We start from the raw sequence: 12,195 nt of genomic DNA on the forward strand, positions 1-12,195 counted from the left end.
TGCAGGTGCCAAACTCTCTTCTACTCCACTGGCAGGGTTGATTAGAGTCAGTTCGCGTATTTTTTTTAATACTTGTGCAACAGCAACAGTCGGAGTTAGAATAGGGGGGGGGGGGGGGGCTTAGAGCATCATTTACATATGTAGATACCAGAAGAATTTAGTGTTAAATACACTGCTAGCCCCGGCACCTCGCAATATTGCATGGAAATGCAATATGTACACAGCTGTTAATTAACAACACAACGGTCGACCAAAGACGTATTCTAATACAAGCTTTCATATGCTCAAAGTCTGATTATTAACTTAAAAATTTCAAAGTAAATGTTTTTCTTTCAATTATTGCTCTAAGGGGGATAGGCAGTCTGTTACCTTGTTGATGTACAGAACACTCAATTATTAATCAATACTTAATTTACAATTCCAAAACCGGTAGTGTATACACAATGCGCAGCATATATTTTTGTAGGTCAATTTGTCGATATTTTTCTCTCCAATATGTCGACAATTTCTGTCGTTATATCGAGGACTAATAAACATACTTTCTAAATACCGATATATCGAATTCTGGATAATTTTAAAAATGTCGGCAGTCCTAGATGGGACTTCAAGATGAAAGTAGTACACTGGTGGCTTTACCTCGGTTTGGAGTCACAGTCATATAAAATTTCTTGAATGATATAACCGCCATTTAACTGTACAACGGGCTTTATTCCACAACCTAAATTTCGGCCGTAGGCCATTTTGAAGTGTGACAACTGCTACAGATTAAAGCCCAATAAAAGAACAAGTATCAAAAAATAGCAGAGCAAACAGTTATATTAATGTATGGGCTGCATGATTTGTTCTCTTACTTACGTATCGAAAATAATTAGACTTCAGTAGAACACAAGTCATCGTCAAACTATGTATCTTCGGTTCTACAAACCAGTTTTGTCAACAGCAAATGGGAGAACATTTGTACAATAGGTTAATTTACTGGCAGTTAGCATGAGTTATTCACTTGATATAGTTGTGGAATAAAATAGGGTATCAATTCCCTAAATTGTGTCTAAGTAGTCACTGACAAGTGAAACGATCGTCAAAGAACAACATTAAGACACCCCAGTTTGCTCCATGTGATATGTGGTATGTCTTGGAAACAGTTGGTGGGACTCCTTATTATACAAGCTGGTTACGTTATCTTTGGAGTAGGCAGAAGATATCACACTTAACAGTATATGGCGTGAAGAGCCTACTTCCCAGTGTACATGTAAAGACACGACTTTCACCATCATCAAGATACGTAGAAGTACTATCTTGCAAAACAGTGAAATATCTGATACATGGTCAATTACGAAATAAGCAGTTACACATTGTTACAAATTACAGTCATGTTCAAATTGTTCAAATGACTCTGAGCACTATGGAACTTAACACCTGAGATAATCAGTCCCCTAGAACTTAGAACTACTTAAACCTAACTAACCTCAGGACATCAGACACATCCATGTCCGAGGTAGGATTCGAACCTGCGACCGTAGCGGTAGCGCGGTTCTAGACTGAAGCGCCTAGAACCGCTCGGCCACACCGGCCGGCTCCATCTTGTTTCAAAATTGATCAAATATATAAAAATAAATGATCACAAACATCGTTGGAATTTAAAAACCATTTGCTTAAAATCGTCAATGATTGTTAAAAGAGACCAAGCATACAATGATACAAAAATGGGAAAAAAGTGGGGGGAGAGGTATGAGGTTAGGTGTGTAGTGAATTGGCATGCAGAGTCCATGTATTCATGAGGTTGTCTCCATACCCGTACACGTCCATCCGCTCTTTACAATTTGAAACGAGCCTCGCCCGAGGCTTCGGCTCTGAAAGCTCATATATAAGTGGTTCGCACGCTGCCACTTGCTGATGGCCCAGCATTGAAATCTGCAGCAATTTGCGGAAGGGTTGCACTTCTGTCACGCTGAACGATTCTCTTCATGCGTCGTTGGTACCGTTCTTGCGGGATGTTCATCCGTCCGCTGCGATAACGGAGATTTGTTGTTTTACAGGAATGATATTCGCGGTACACTCCTGAAATGGTCGTGCGGGAAAATTCCCACTTCATCGCTGCCTCGGAGATGCAGTGTCCCATCACTCGTGCACCGACTATAACACCAGGTTCAGACTCACTTAAACCTTTATAACCTGCCATTGTAGTAGCAGTAACCGATCCAACAACTGCGCCAGATACTTACTGTTTTACGTAGGCGTTGCCGATCACAGCGCCGTGTTCTGCCTGTTAACGTACGTGTATTTCTGCATTTGAATACGCATGTCTATGCCAGTTTCTTTGACGTTTCAGTGGAGGTGAAGTGAAAGCGGGGGGGGGGGGGGCGGGGGGAGGGGGTGGAAGGGGGAAGCCTATTACACAAATGTTCTCGCATTTTGACAAAAAGAAATGGTTCATGTAACCGAAGATGTATATTTTGACGATGACTTGTGTGCTACTCAAATATTCAGATGTGTATGAATTCCTAGTGGACCAAACTGCTTATGTCATCGGTCCCTAGACTTACACACCACTTAAACTAACTTAAACTAACTAGTCAAAAATATGACCAAGGCGGCACAGACGAAGGTGATGCCGATCGGGAAGCAAGACCACCGACGTCGACCAGAGACCAAAATGTCCAGGCAGTCATGAGTCTCAGCAGTTGCTGGTGTTCCAACGGTAGGGACATTCACAGGAGGGTTCCCATATGGCTCTATGACAAGGAAGCGTATTTCTATCGTCCATGGTTTGAACGACTGCTAAAATGTTCCGGCTGTTGCTTACAGAGAGTTGGAGAATATATTGAAAAGTAGTGTCATGTATCTGTGTCCCTTCGAAATATATTGCAGTTGTAACGGTTTAGTTTTATATAGAAAAAAGTAATTTTGGTAATATTTCGGATGTCATACGGAAAAATAAAGCTTCAATAGCATCTGAGTAATAGCGGGCAACATCTCTGCCTAAGAGGCTGCGCGGCAAAGAGATTGTAGGTAGAACCTTTCCCTGTGAGTAGAGTGCGGTCTTGGAGGGAGAGAGGAAGTGTCGAGTTGTATCTTTTGATGGAGTAAGATATATGTAGGCCATGTTTTCTTATATTATTTTTCATTTATGGAGAGATATGTTGTAAATTCATTCAGAAGACTTCAAAAGGTACTGTAATAGCACATTTCGGCATTTGGTCATGGATCTAAAATGGGAGACTTTTATGACAACGTAACAATGTGCGATTTACTGATTTTCCTTTAAAGATGGATAGTAAATGTGTTTGTTTCAGTTTTTTCCACTGCTGATATTCTCTTAGCGATGTAAAGTCTTGCTAATAGAGTTACTTTGTTGTTTTTCAGTCAATCAGCGACCATCTCTTTATTTCAGGTTTCAAATATATACCCTACTGGCCATTAAAATTGTTACACCACGATGATGACGTGCTACAGACGCGAAATTTAACCGACAAGAAGAAGATGCTGTGATATGCAAAGGATTAATTTTTCAGAGCATTCACACAAAGTTGGCGCCGGTGGCGACACCTACAACGTGCTGACATGAGGAAAGTTTCCAACCGATTTCTCATACACAAACAGCAGTTGACTGGCGTTGCCTGGTGAAACTTTGTTGTGATGCCTCGTGTAAGGAGGAGAAATGAGGACCATCACGTTTCCGACTTTGATAAAGGTCGGATTGTAGCCTATCGCGAGTGCGGTTTATCGTATCGCGACATTGCTGCTCACGTTGGTCGAGATCCAACGACCGTTATCAGAATATGGAATCAGTTGGTTCAGGAGGGTAATACGGAACGCTGTGCTGGATCCCAACGGCCTCGTATTGCTAGCAGTCGAGATGACAGGCATCTTATCCGCAAGCCTGTAACGGAGCGTGCAGCCACGTCTCGATCTCTGAGTCAACAAATGGGGACGTTGCAAGACAACAACCATCTACACGAACAGTTAGACGACGTTTGCAGCAGCATGGACTACCAGCTCGGAGACCATGGCTGCGGTTACCCTTTACATCACAGACAGGAGCGCCTGCGGTGGTGTACTCAACGACGAACGTGGATGCATGAATGGCAGAACGTCATTTTTTCGGATGAATCCAGGTTCTGTTTACAGCATCATGATGGTCGCATCCGTGTTTGGTGACATCACGATGAATGCACATTGGAAGCGTGTATTCGTCATCGCTATACTGGCGTATCACCCCGCGTGATGGCATGGGGTGCCATTGGTTACAAGTCTCGGTCAACTCTTGTTCGCACTGACTGCACTTTGAACAGTGGACGTTACATTTCAGATGTGTTACGACCCATGGCTCTACCCCTCATTCGATCCCTGCGAAACGGTACATTTCAGCAGGATAATGCACTACCGCATGTTGCAGGCCCTGTACGGGCCTTTCTGGATACAGAAAATGTTCCACTGCTGCCCTGGCCAGCACGTTCTCCAGATCTCTCACCAAGTGAAAATGTCTGGTCAATGGTGGCCGAGCAACTGTCTTGTCACAATACGGCAGTCACTATTCTTGATGAACTGTGATATCGTGTTGAAGCTGAATGGGCAGCTGTACCTGTACACGCCATCCAAGGTCTGTTTGACTCAATGCCCAGGCGTATGAAGGCCGTTATTACGGCCAGAGGTGGTTGTTCTGGGTACTGATTTCTGAGGATCTATGCACCCAAATTGCGTGAAAATGTAATCACATGTCAGTTCTAGCGTAGTATATTTGTCCAATGAATACCCGTTTGTCATCTGCATTTCTTATTGGTTTAGTAATTTTAATGGCCGGTAGTGTAATTTTGCCTCCCCAAGTTTCTCCGTAAGAGAACCTTAACTGAAAATGCTCACTGAAGTAATGAGATTTATTAGCACGGAAGTTCCGTGGGTGTCTCTATAGTTTAAAGAACACGTTGCACATAGCATTGCTAGTGTTTGAATTTTTATTTTCGACTAGCATAGCAGCAACAGCCACAGTAGTTTGAAGACAGCGGCAGCACAGCATTTACTCACTGCTCAGACCGGCAGGTCATTTATAATTTGCGTTTGATAAATTAACATTTCAACAATGACATACCTTTCAGATTTGCATGTTTGGTAGTTATTTATATTTCATATTTATTTCGCATATCATATAGCTTGTATTATTGCTAACACGGTAGTTTTCTTAATTTAAGAGAACAGACTGTGCTCTCGCAAAGACCTCTGCAGTACACGTTTAATGTTGCTTTTCTGATTAACGTTTGTATTGCTGATCTCTTTTCAAGAATTGTGAGACTACTTACGAACTTAAATACGAGCTTAACTGTATCGCAAATCACGAGTTTAGCTTCGCATTACCAAACAGACGAAACACCAGTAGATGTACAGGGTGTTTCAAAAATGACCGGTATATTTGAAACGGCAATAAAAACTAAACGAGCAGCGATAGAAATACACCGTTTGTTGCAATATGCTTGGGACAACAGTACATTTTCAGGCGGACAAACTTTCGAAATTACAGTAGTTACAATTTTCAACAACAGATGGCGCTGCAAGTGATGTGAAAGATATAGAAGACAACACAGTCTGTGGGTGCGCCATTCTGTACGTCGTCTTTCTGCTGTAAGCGTGTGCTGTTCACAACGTGCAAGTGTGCTGTAGACAACATGGTTTATTCCTTAGAACAGAGGATTTTTCTGGTCTTGGAATTCCACCGCCTAGAACACAGTGTTGTTGCAACAAGACGAAGTTTACAACGGAGGTTTAATGTAACCAAAGGACCGAAAAGCGATACAATAAAGGATCTGTTTGAATAATTTCAACGGACTGGGAACGTGACGGACGAACATGCTGGAAAGGTAGGGCGACTGCGTACGGCAACCACAGAGGGCAACGCGCAGCTAGTGCAGCAGGTGATCCAACAGCGGCCTTGGGTTTCCGTTCGCCATGTTGCAGCTGCGGTCCAAATGACGCCAACGTCCACGTATCGTCTCATGCGCCAGAGTTTACACCTCTATCCATACAAAATTCAAACGCGGCAACCCTTCAGCGCCGCTACCTTTGCTGCACGAGAGACATTCGCTAACGATATAGTGCACAGGATTGATGATGGTGATATGCATGTGGGGCAGCATTTGGTTTACTGACGAAGCTTATTTTTACCTGGACGGCTTCGTCAATAAACAGAACTGGCGCATATGGGGAACCGAAAAGCCCCATGTTGCAGTCCCATCGTCCCTGCATCGTCAAAAAGTACTGGTCTGGGCCGCCATTTCTTCCAAAGGAATCATTGGCCCATTTTTCAGATCCGAAACGATTACTGCATCACGCTACCTGGACATTCTTCGTGAATTTGTGGCGGTACAAACTGCCTTAGACGACACTGCGAACGCCTCGTGGTTTATGCAAGATGGTGCCCGGCCACATCGCATGGCCGAAGTCTTTAATTTCCTGAATGAATATTTCGATGATCGTGTGATTGCTTTGGGCTATCCGAAACATACAGGAGGTGGCGTGGATTGGCCTCCCTATTCGCCAGAAATGACCCCTGTGACTTCTTTCTGTGGGGACACTTGAAAGACCAGGTGTACCGCCAGAATCCAGAAACAATTGAACAGCTGAAGCAGTACATCTCATCTGCATGTGAAGCCATTCCGACAGACACGTTGTCAAAGGTTTCGGGTAATTCCATTCAGAGACTACGCCATATTATTGCTACGAATGGTGGATATGTGGAAAATATCGTACTATAGAGTTTCCCAGTTCGCAGCGCCATCTGTTGTTGAAAATTGTAACTACTGTAATTTCGAAAGTTTGTCTCCCTGAAAATGTACTGTTGTCCCAAGCATATTGCAACAAACGGTGTATTTCTATCGCTGCTCGTTTAGTTTTTATTGCCGTTTCAAATATACCGGTCATTTTTGAAACACCCTGTATCTATACATTACCATACAGCAAAACTAAGTAGCCACTTTCACAGCATTCACTGTATAAAGTGTAACTTATTTCTTGAAGCCATCTAGTAGTTTAAATCCGTAGCCATGTCCGCTCTATGTTGATTACGTTGGTGAGGGTATTGGCCCATTTGTGTACGTCTAAGGTAGCACATAGCAGAGAGGAGGAGGAGGCAGGGCTGCCAACGCAGCGGGAGTGACGGAAGTTAATTCCAGCGCGTGCCCCCCGGGACGTTCGTTGTTGGCTACCTGCCAGTGTCCCGCGTGGCAGCAGTGCTTCTGCCCGCCCGTCCATTGTTCGTGAGTTGCCTGTGGAAGAGACACGGAGAGGAGAGAGAGAGAGAGAGAGAGAGACAGAGAGAAAGAGCAGTGTTTATTTGTGTCGATCCATCCAGCCACGGCCGCGCCTGTCTCTGGAGAGTTGTCCGTGGTCCATCTCCGGTGGCGTATGCTTACATACTCCCCGAGCTGTCTGCAGCATGTCGGCGTAAACGCGAGATAAGTTTCAAGCAGGCTGTCTGTCACTCCAGATGTCTCACGATCTCCGATCCGGTTTGGCCTGGTCTTCGTCCGGCGTTCACTCGTCGCCGCCCGTTCCTGGTGCAAATCATTGCCGGTTATTTGCGTTACTTTGCTGTACATAGCGAGATGCACTGTTTCCGTTGTAAATTATAAGAGACTGGGTTGAAAACAGCATTACGACAGCTGTACAACGATCTTTTATTCGGTACAACGTTTTCGTATCTCAAAAGCAACTCAGATATGCATTCTAACAGATGCAATACCGCCGGCTGGGGTGGCTGAGCGGTTCTAGGCGCTACAGTCTGGAACCGCGCGACCGCTACGGTTGCAAGTTCGAATCGTGCCTCGGGCATGGATGTTTGTGGTGTCCTTAGGTTATTTAGGTTTAAGTAGTTCTAAGTTCTAGGGGACTGATGACCTCAGAAGTTAAGTCCCATAGTGCTCAGAGCCATTTTTTTAGATGCAATACCGACTGTAGCTTATAGAAAGTTTGAAGTACTAATAATAATTATCTGACGTTGAAGCGAAATCGATTGTCTTCAGTAGAAAAAAAAAATAGTGATACAGCTGAATATTTCAAAAAGCAGTTTTTTTTTACCTTTCTAAAAGCTCTTTAACATGCCAGCACAAAATATTTATAACAGATTGCTTAATGGTGCATCCGCCTCGACGGGTCGAGCTACTGATGCTCAAGTGGAAAAAGTACATTCACTTTCAAGTACTCTTTGTAGCTGTCTTAAAACCTACTTCTGAACTGTGTTGGCTGGGGGAAGGGGGAGGGGGGAGGAGGAGGGAGAGGGGAGCAAAAGGATAACCAGAATCTAGAGGGTGACTTATCGATATGTATGAAAAATCAAAAGACGTTCAATTAATTCTGGAAGAAGTCGGGAAGTGTGGGAAACCAGGGAAGACGACGATGTTAAAAGTCAACACCTTTTAATTAATGCATCTTTGGGAGGTATTTTCTTCGCGTTTATTGATAGGATTGCCATTATTATATTCCAAAACAAATTTATACCATCACATTTATTTAGCCAATTTTACAAAATATTACAAAAATGTCATCTGCTCTTCATCTTAGCGAAAGATGAATTTAACCACAGTGCAAGATGACAGTAATGATAACAGATGAATATTCTTTTACACTTAGAAAGTATAAGACAGTACATTACTTAATGAAACCTAGCCATATATTTCTTATTAAACAGTACGTAATGAAAGGTTTAATGTGTTGAAAATTAATACAACTCAAGATCATAGTATTTCACTCACAAATATCACACATAAATCTGCCTCCTTCAAAGTTGAGCGCCGTCTTCGTGTCACCATGTGTTTCATTTACAACACTTTGCGCAGTCTTCTGCTGGAGGATCAACGAAGACCTCATCACAAGCGGGTCACTGCGCTATCTTTCTTTCGAGGTTTTCCTATGTCTTTTAAACGTTGTTGTCACACCTTTTTTACTTCGTTATCAACCAACCAACCAACATCTGTTTCACAGGTGAGCTTGTGTCGATTCCGTTTTCTCGCGGATGGACTTTTCCTCCAGCGGTGCTTTCAAATAAAAGACACTTCTGCTGCTCTGGTTTGGGCGATACGAGCACTATTTCTTGAATGTCCTGGTTTATCATTTTGTTCTATCTGGCGTCCATCAGGAGATTCATTACAAGTTGTTGTGTGTTGCCCTTACTGCAGCCTGAGTAAGAATATTTTCAGTTTTTACATGGTACATAACAAGGACAAGATCTGTATTTTCCCAAATCAAACTCATTCTCATTAAACACAATGAGGTAGATCTGTAAAACTCCCGTAGGCTTTCGTACACTACCATAACTAAGCGTAGACTACGGTAGTTTTGCTAGTAGCACTGGTCAGTTAAGGTCGTACACGCTTTACCTGTATGTTGGGTGTATTGCGCAAGATCGGGTGTTAGCTGATAGTGATCGCTATCTTTAAGCATGCGACCAGTGTCTTACTAGATTGCCCTCCAATCCAGAAGCGGTGAGTCATCTAGGAACTGTGTGAGGATATGTAAAAGGCTGGATACCTACTGTCTGTTCAAATGATTCAAATGGCTCTGAGCATTATGGGACTTAACTTCTGAGGTCATCAGTCCCCTGGAACTTAGAACTACTTAAACCTAACTAACCTAAGGCCATCACACACATCCATGCCCGAGGCAGGATTCGAACCTGCGGCCGTAGCGGTCGCGCGGTTCCAGACTGTAGCGCCTAGAACAGCTCGGCCACTCCGGCTGGCTACTGCCTGTTACTAAAGAATAAACAGTTTTTATAGCAAAAAGGAAACTGTCAATGTTTAATTCAGGTGTTATTCGAAAATTGTTGATTTGAAACGTGAAACAGAGTGATGTAGTAAAAATAGAAAAAAAATACAGATTCATCATTCAGCACTAGAAAATGCAATTTTCTTAACAAAAAGATAAAATAAAAAGATTAAAAATTCATAACAATCAAACATCTGTTCAATAATCTGCCGAACTTATGTAAAACATGCTGCAGCTTTCGGACTTCTCAACAGTAACAGTAAGCCTTGCCTTTAATCATGATGAAGAACATGAGTACAAAATAACAACAATAATTATATATATATATATATATATATATATATATATATCTTTATTTTTGTGCATGTAAACTGTAGTTACATTTTAAGTAGTTGCTTTGGTTACATAAACACCCAGAAGTTACACCGTCAACTAGATTTTTTACATACAAAATGCAACATATATTCCGTGAGGATGTAAGATACACAATAGACTAACACTAAATGATGTACGGTTCTAATTACGTGCAAAAGAAACAACCAAACAAATAAACAAAACGAAGAGAAATTCGTCGACTCCCATTTTCTCTCTTACACATTCATTTATCTTCCCTTTCGTACCAACCGGCCTGTGTGGCCGAGTAGTTCTAGGCGCTTCAGTCCGGAACCGCTTGGAAGCTACGGTCGCAGGTTCTAGGGGACTGATGGGTGCTGATGTTAACTCCCATAGTACTCAGAGCCATTTGAGCCATTTTTCGTACCAATTTCACCAATGCTACTGGTAATTATACCATTTATTACATCATTTATGTAGTGTACCAAAACTGCCGAACCGTTCTTTTGATAAAGCGCAATTCTCTGAAGAGGTCATAAAGCACGATACTAGTTTATTTACATCCATTAACTGCGTTACTGGCTGTAGCTGCTACGCCGTAACCAGTGCTCGATAGATGACGAGGTCGTCAAGTTGGCCTGTTCACCTTGCCCTCTGACCGCTACGTGAAAAAGCTTTGCTTTTTGGAGTGGGATTAACAAGAATAGGACGTAAATGAATAGTTGCTGTAAAATGCGTACTTTGTGAGTTAGTCATGTACAGCAGGCAATAAACAATTGCCCAGTCTCCACTACCGCTTTTTACTCAAACCAGTATTTACAGAACTACGTTTTTGTAGCTCAAAAAAGAAAAGACAGAAAACAGAAAAATAATTCGTATGTTAATGATCATATTACAAACATGTAATGAAACTGTTCCTCTACACGGAGCACGTTGTTCGAAATAAGGGAAGAAAGCAGACGACTCTCACAAAAAAAAAAAAAAGAACAGCTTCACAGTTTGGCCCAGGTGCCATATGTTCACGTGGAACACCACCAAAGCAATAACACCGGCAACGTGAACAGAGATCAATGAGTGAAATGGAGGAGATATTTTAAAATACCAGACGTCGAAATTGCTGCTCAGACGCTAACAACGAGAACGTAGCGCATCAGCAGACGCCGGATATTGACACACACAAATGGTAGAGACTGGACCGCTGCTGGAGAAACCTTTTTTTTTTTGCATCAATCTTTTGACTGGTTTGACTTTGACGTTTGACGCTGCCTCCCAAGCATTCTCTTTCTGTATCAACCTGTAAATCATATTGTAGTACTTGCAACCTATGTCCTCAGTTATCTGATGGATGTATTCCAATCTCTGCCTTCCCTTACACTCACAATTTCTACAATCTACAGCTCCCTCTGGTACCATGGAAGCTATTTCCTAATATCGTATGTGTCCTATCAACCCATTCCGTCTTCTTGTCAGTAATTTCTCATATATTCCTTTCCTTGTCGATTCTTGAAGGAATCTCCTCATTTCACATATTATCGGTGCACCTGATTTTCAATATTCTTCTGCAGCACCACCTCTCACATGCTTCAATTCTTTTCTGTTCTAGTTTTCCCACCTTCTATGTTTCACTTCCGTACAATGCCTGTTCCCAGATATTCTTCTCTAGGCCAGGAATGCCCTTTTTACGAGTGCTAGTCTGCTTTTTACGTCTTGCTTACTCCGTCCGCCATGTGTTATTTTGCCGTCTAGACAGTAGAACTCCTTGACTACGTGTACCTTGTGATCCCAGTTCTGGTGTTACCTTTTTTCTGTTCTTATTTCTGCTGCATCTCATTGCTTTCATGTACATCCATTTCCCGTTAGACAGTTCATTCCATTCAACAGATTCTGTTACTCTTCTTGAATTTCACTAAGGATAGCAATGTCATCAATGAATTTTATCATTTATATCCTATCACCCTGAATTTTAATTCCCCAGTCGAATCTTTCTTTTATTTCCGTCGTTGCTTCTTCGATGTAAAAACTGAACAGTAGGGGCGAAAGACTACATCCCCGTTTTACACTCTTTTTAATCCAAGCACTTCGTTCTTGGTCTCCCGTTCTTACTGTTCCCTC

The sequence above is a fragment of the Schistocerca cancellata genome, chromosome 2, assembly GCF_023864275.1.
Source record: "Schistocerca cancellata isolate TAMUIC-IGC-003103 chromosome 2, iqSchCanc2.1, whole genome shotgun sequence".
Taxonomy (NCBI): domain Eukaryota; kingdom Metazoa; phylum Arthropoda; class Insecta; order Orthoptera; family Acrididae; genus Schistocerca; species Schistocerca cancellata.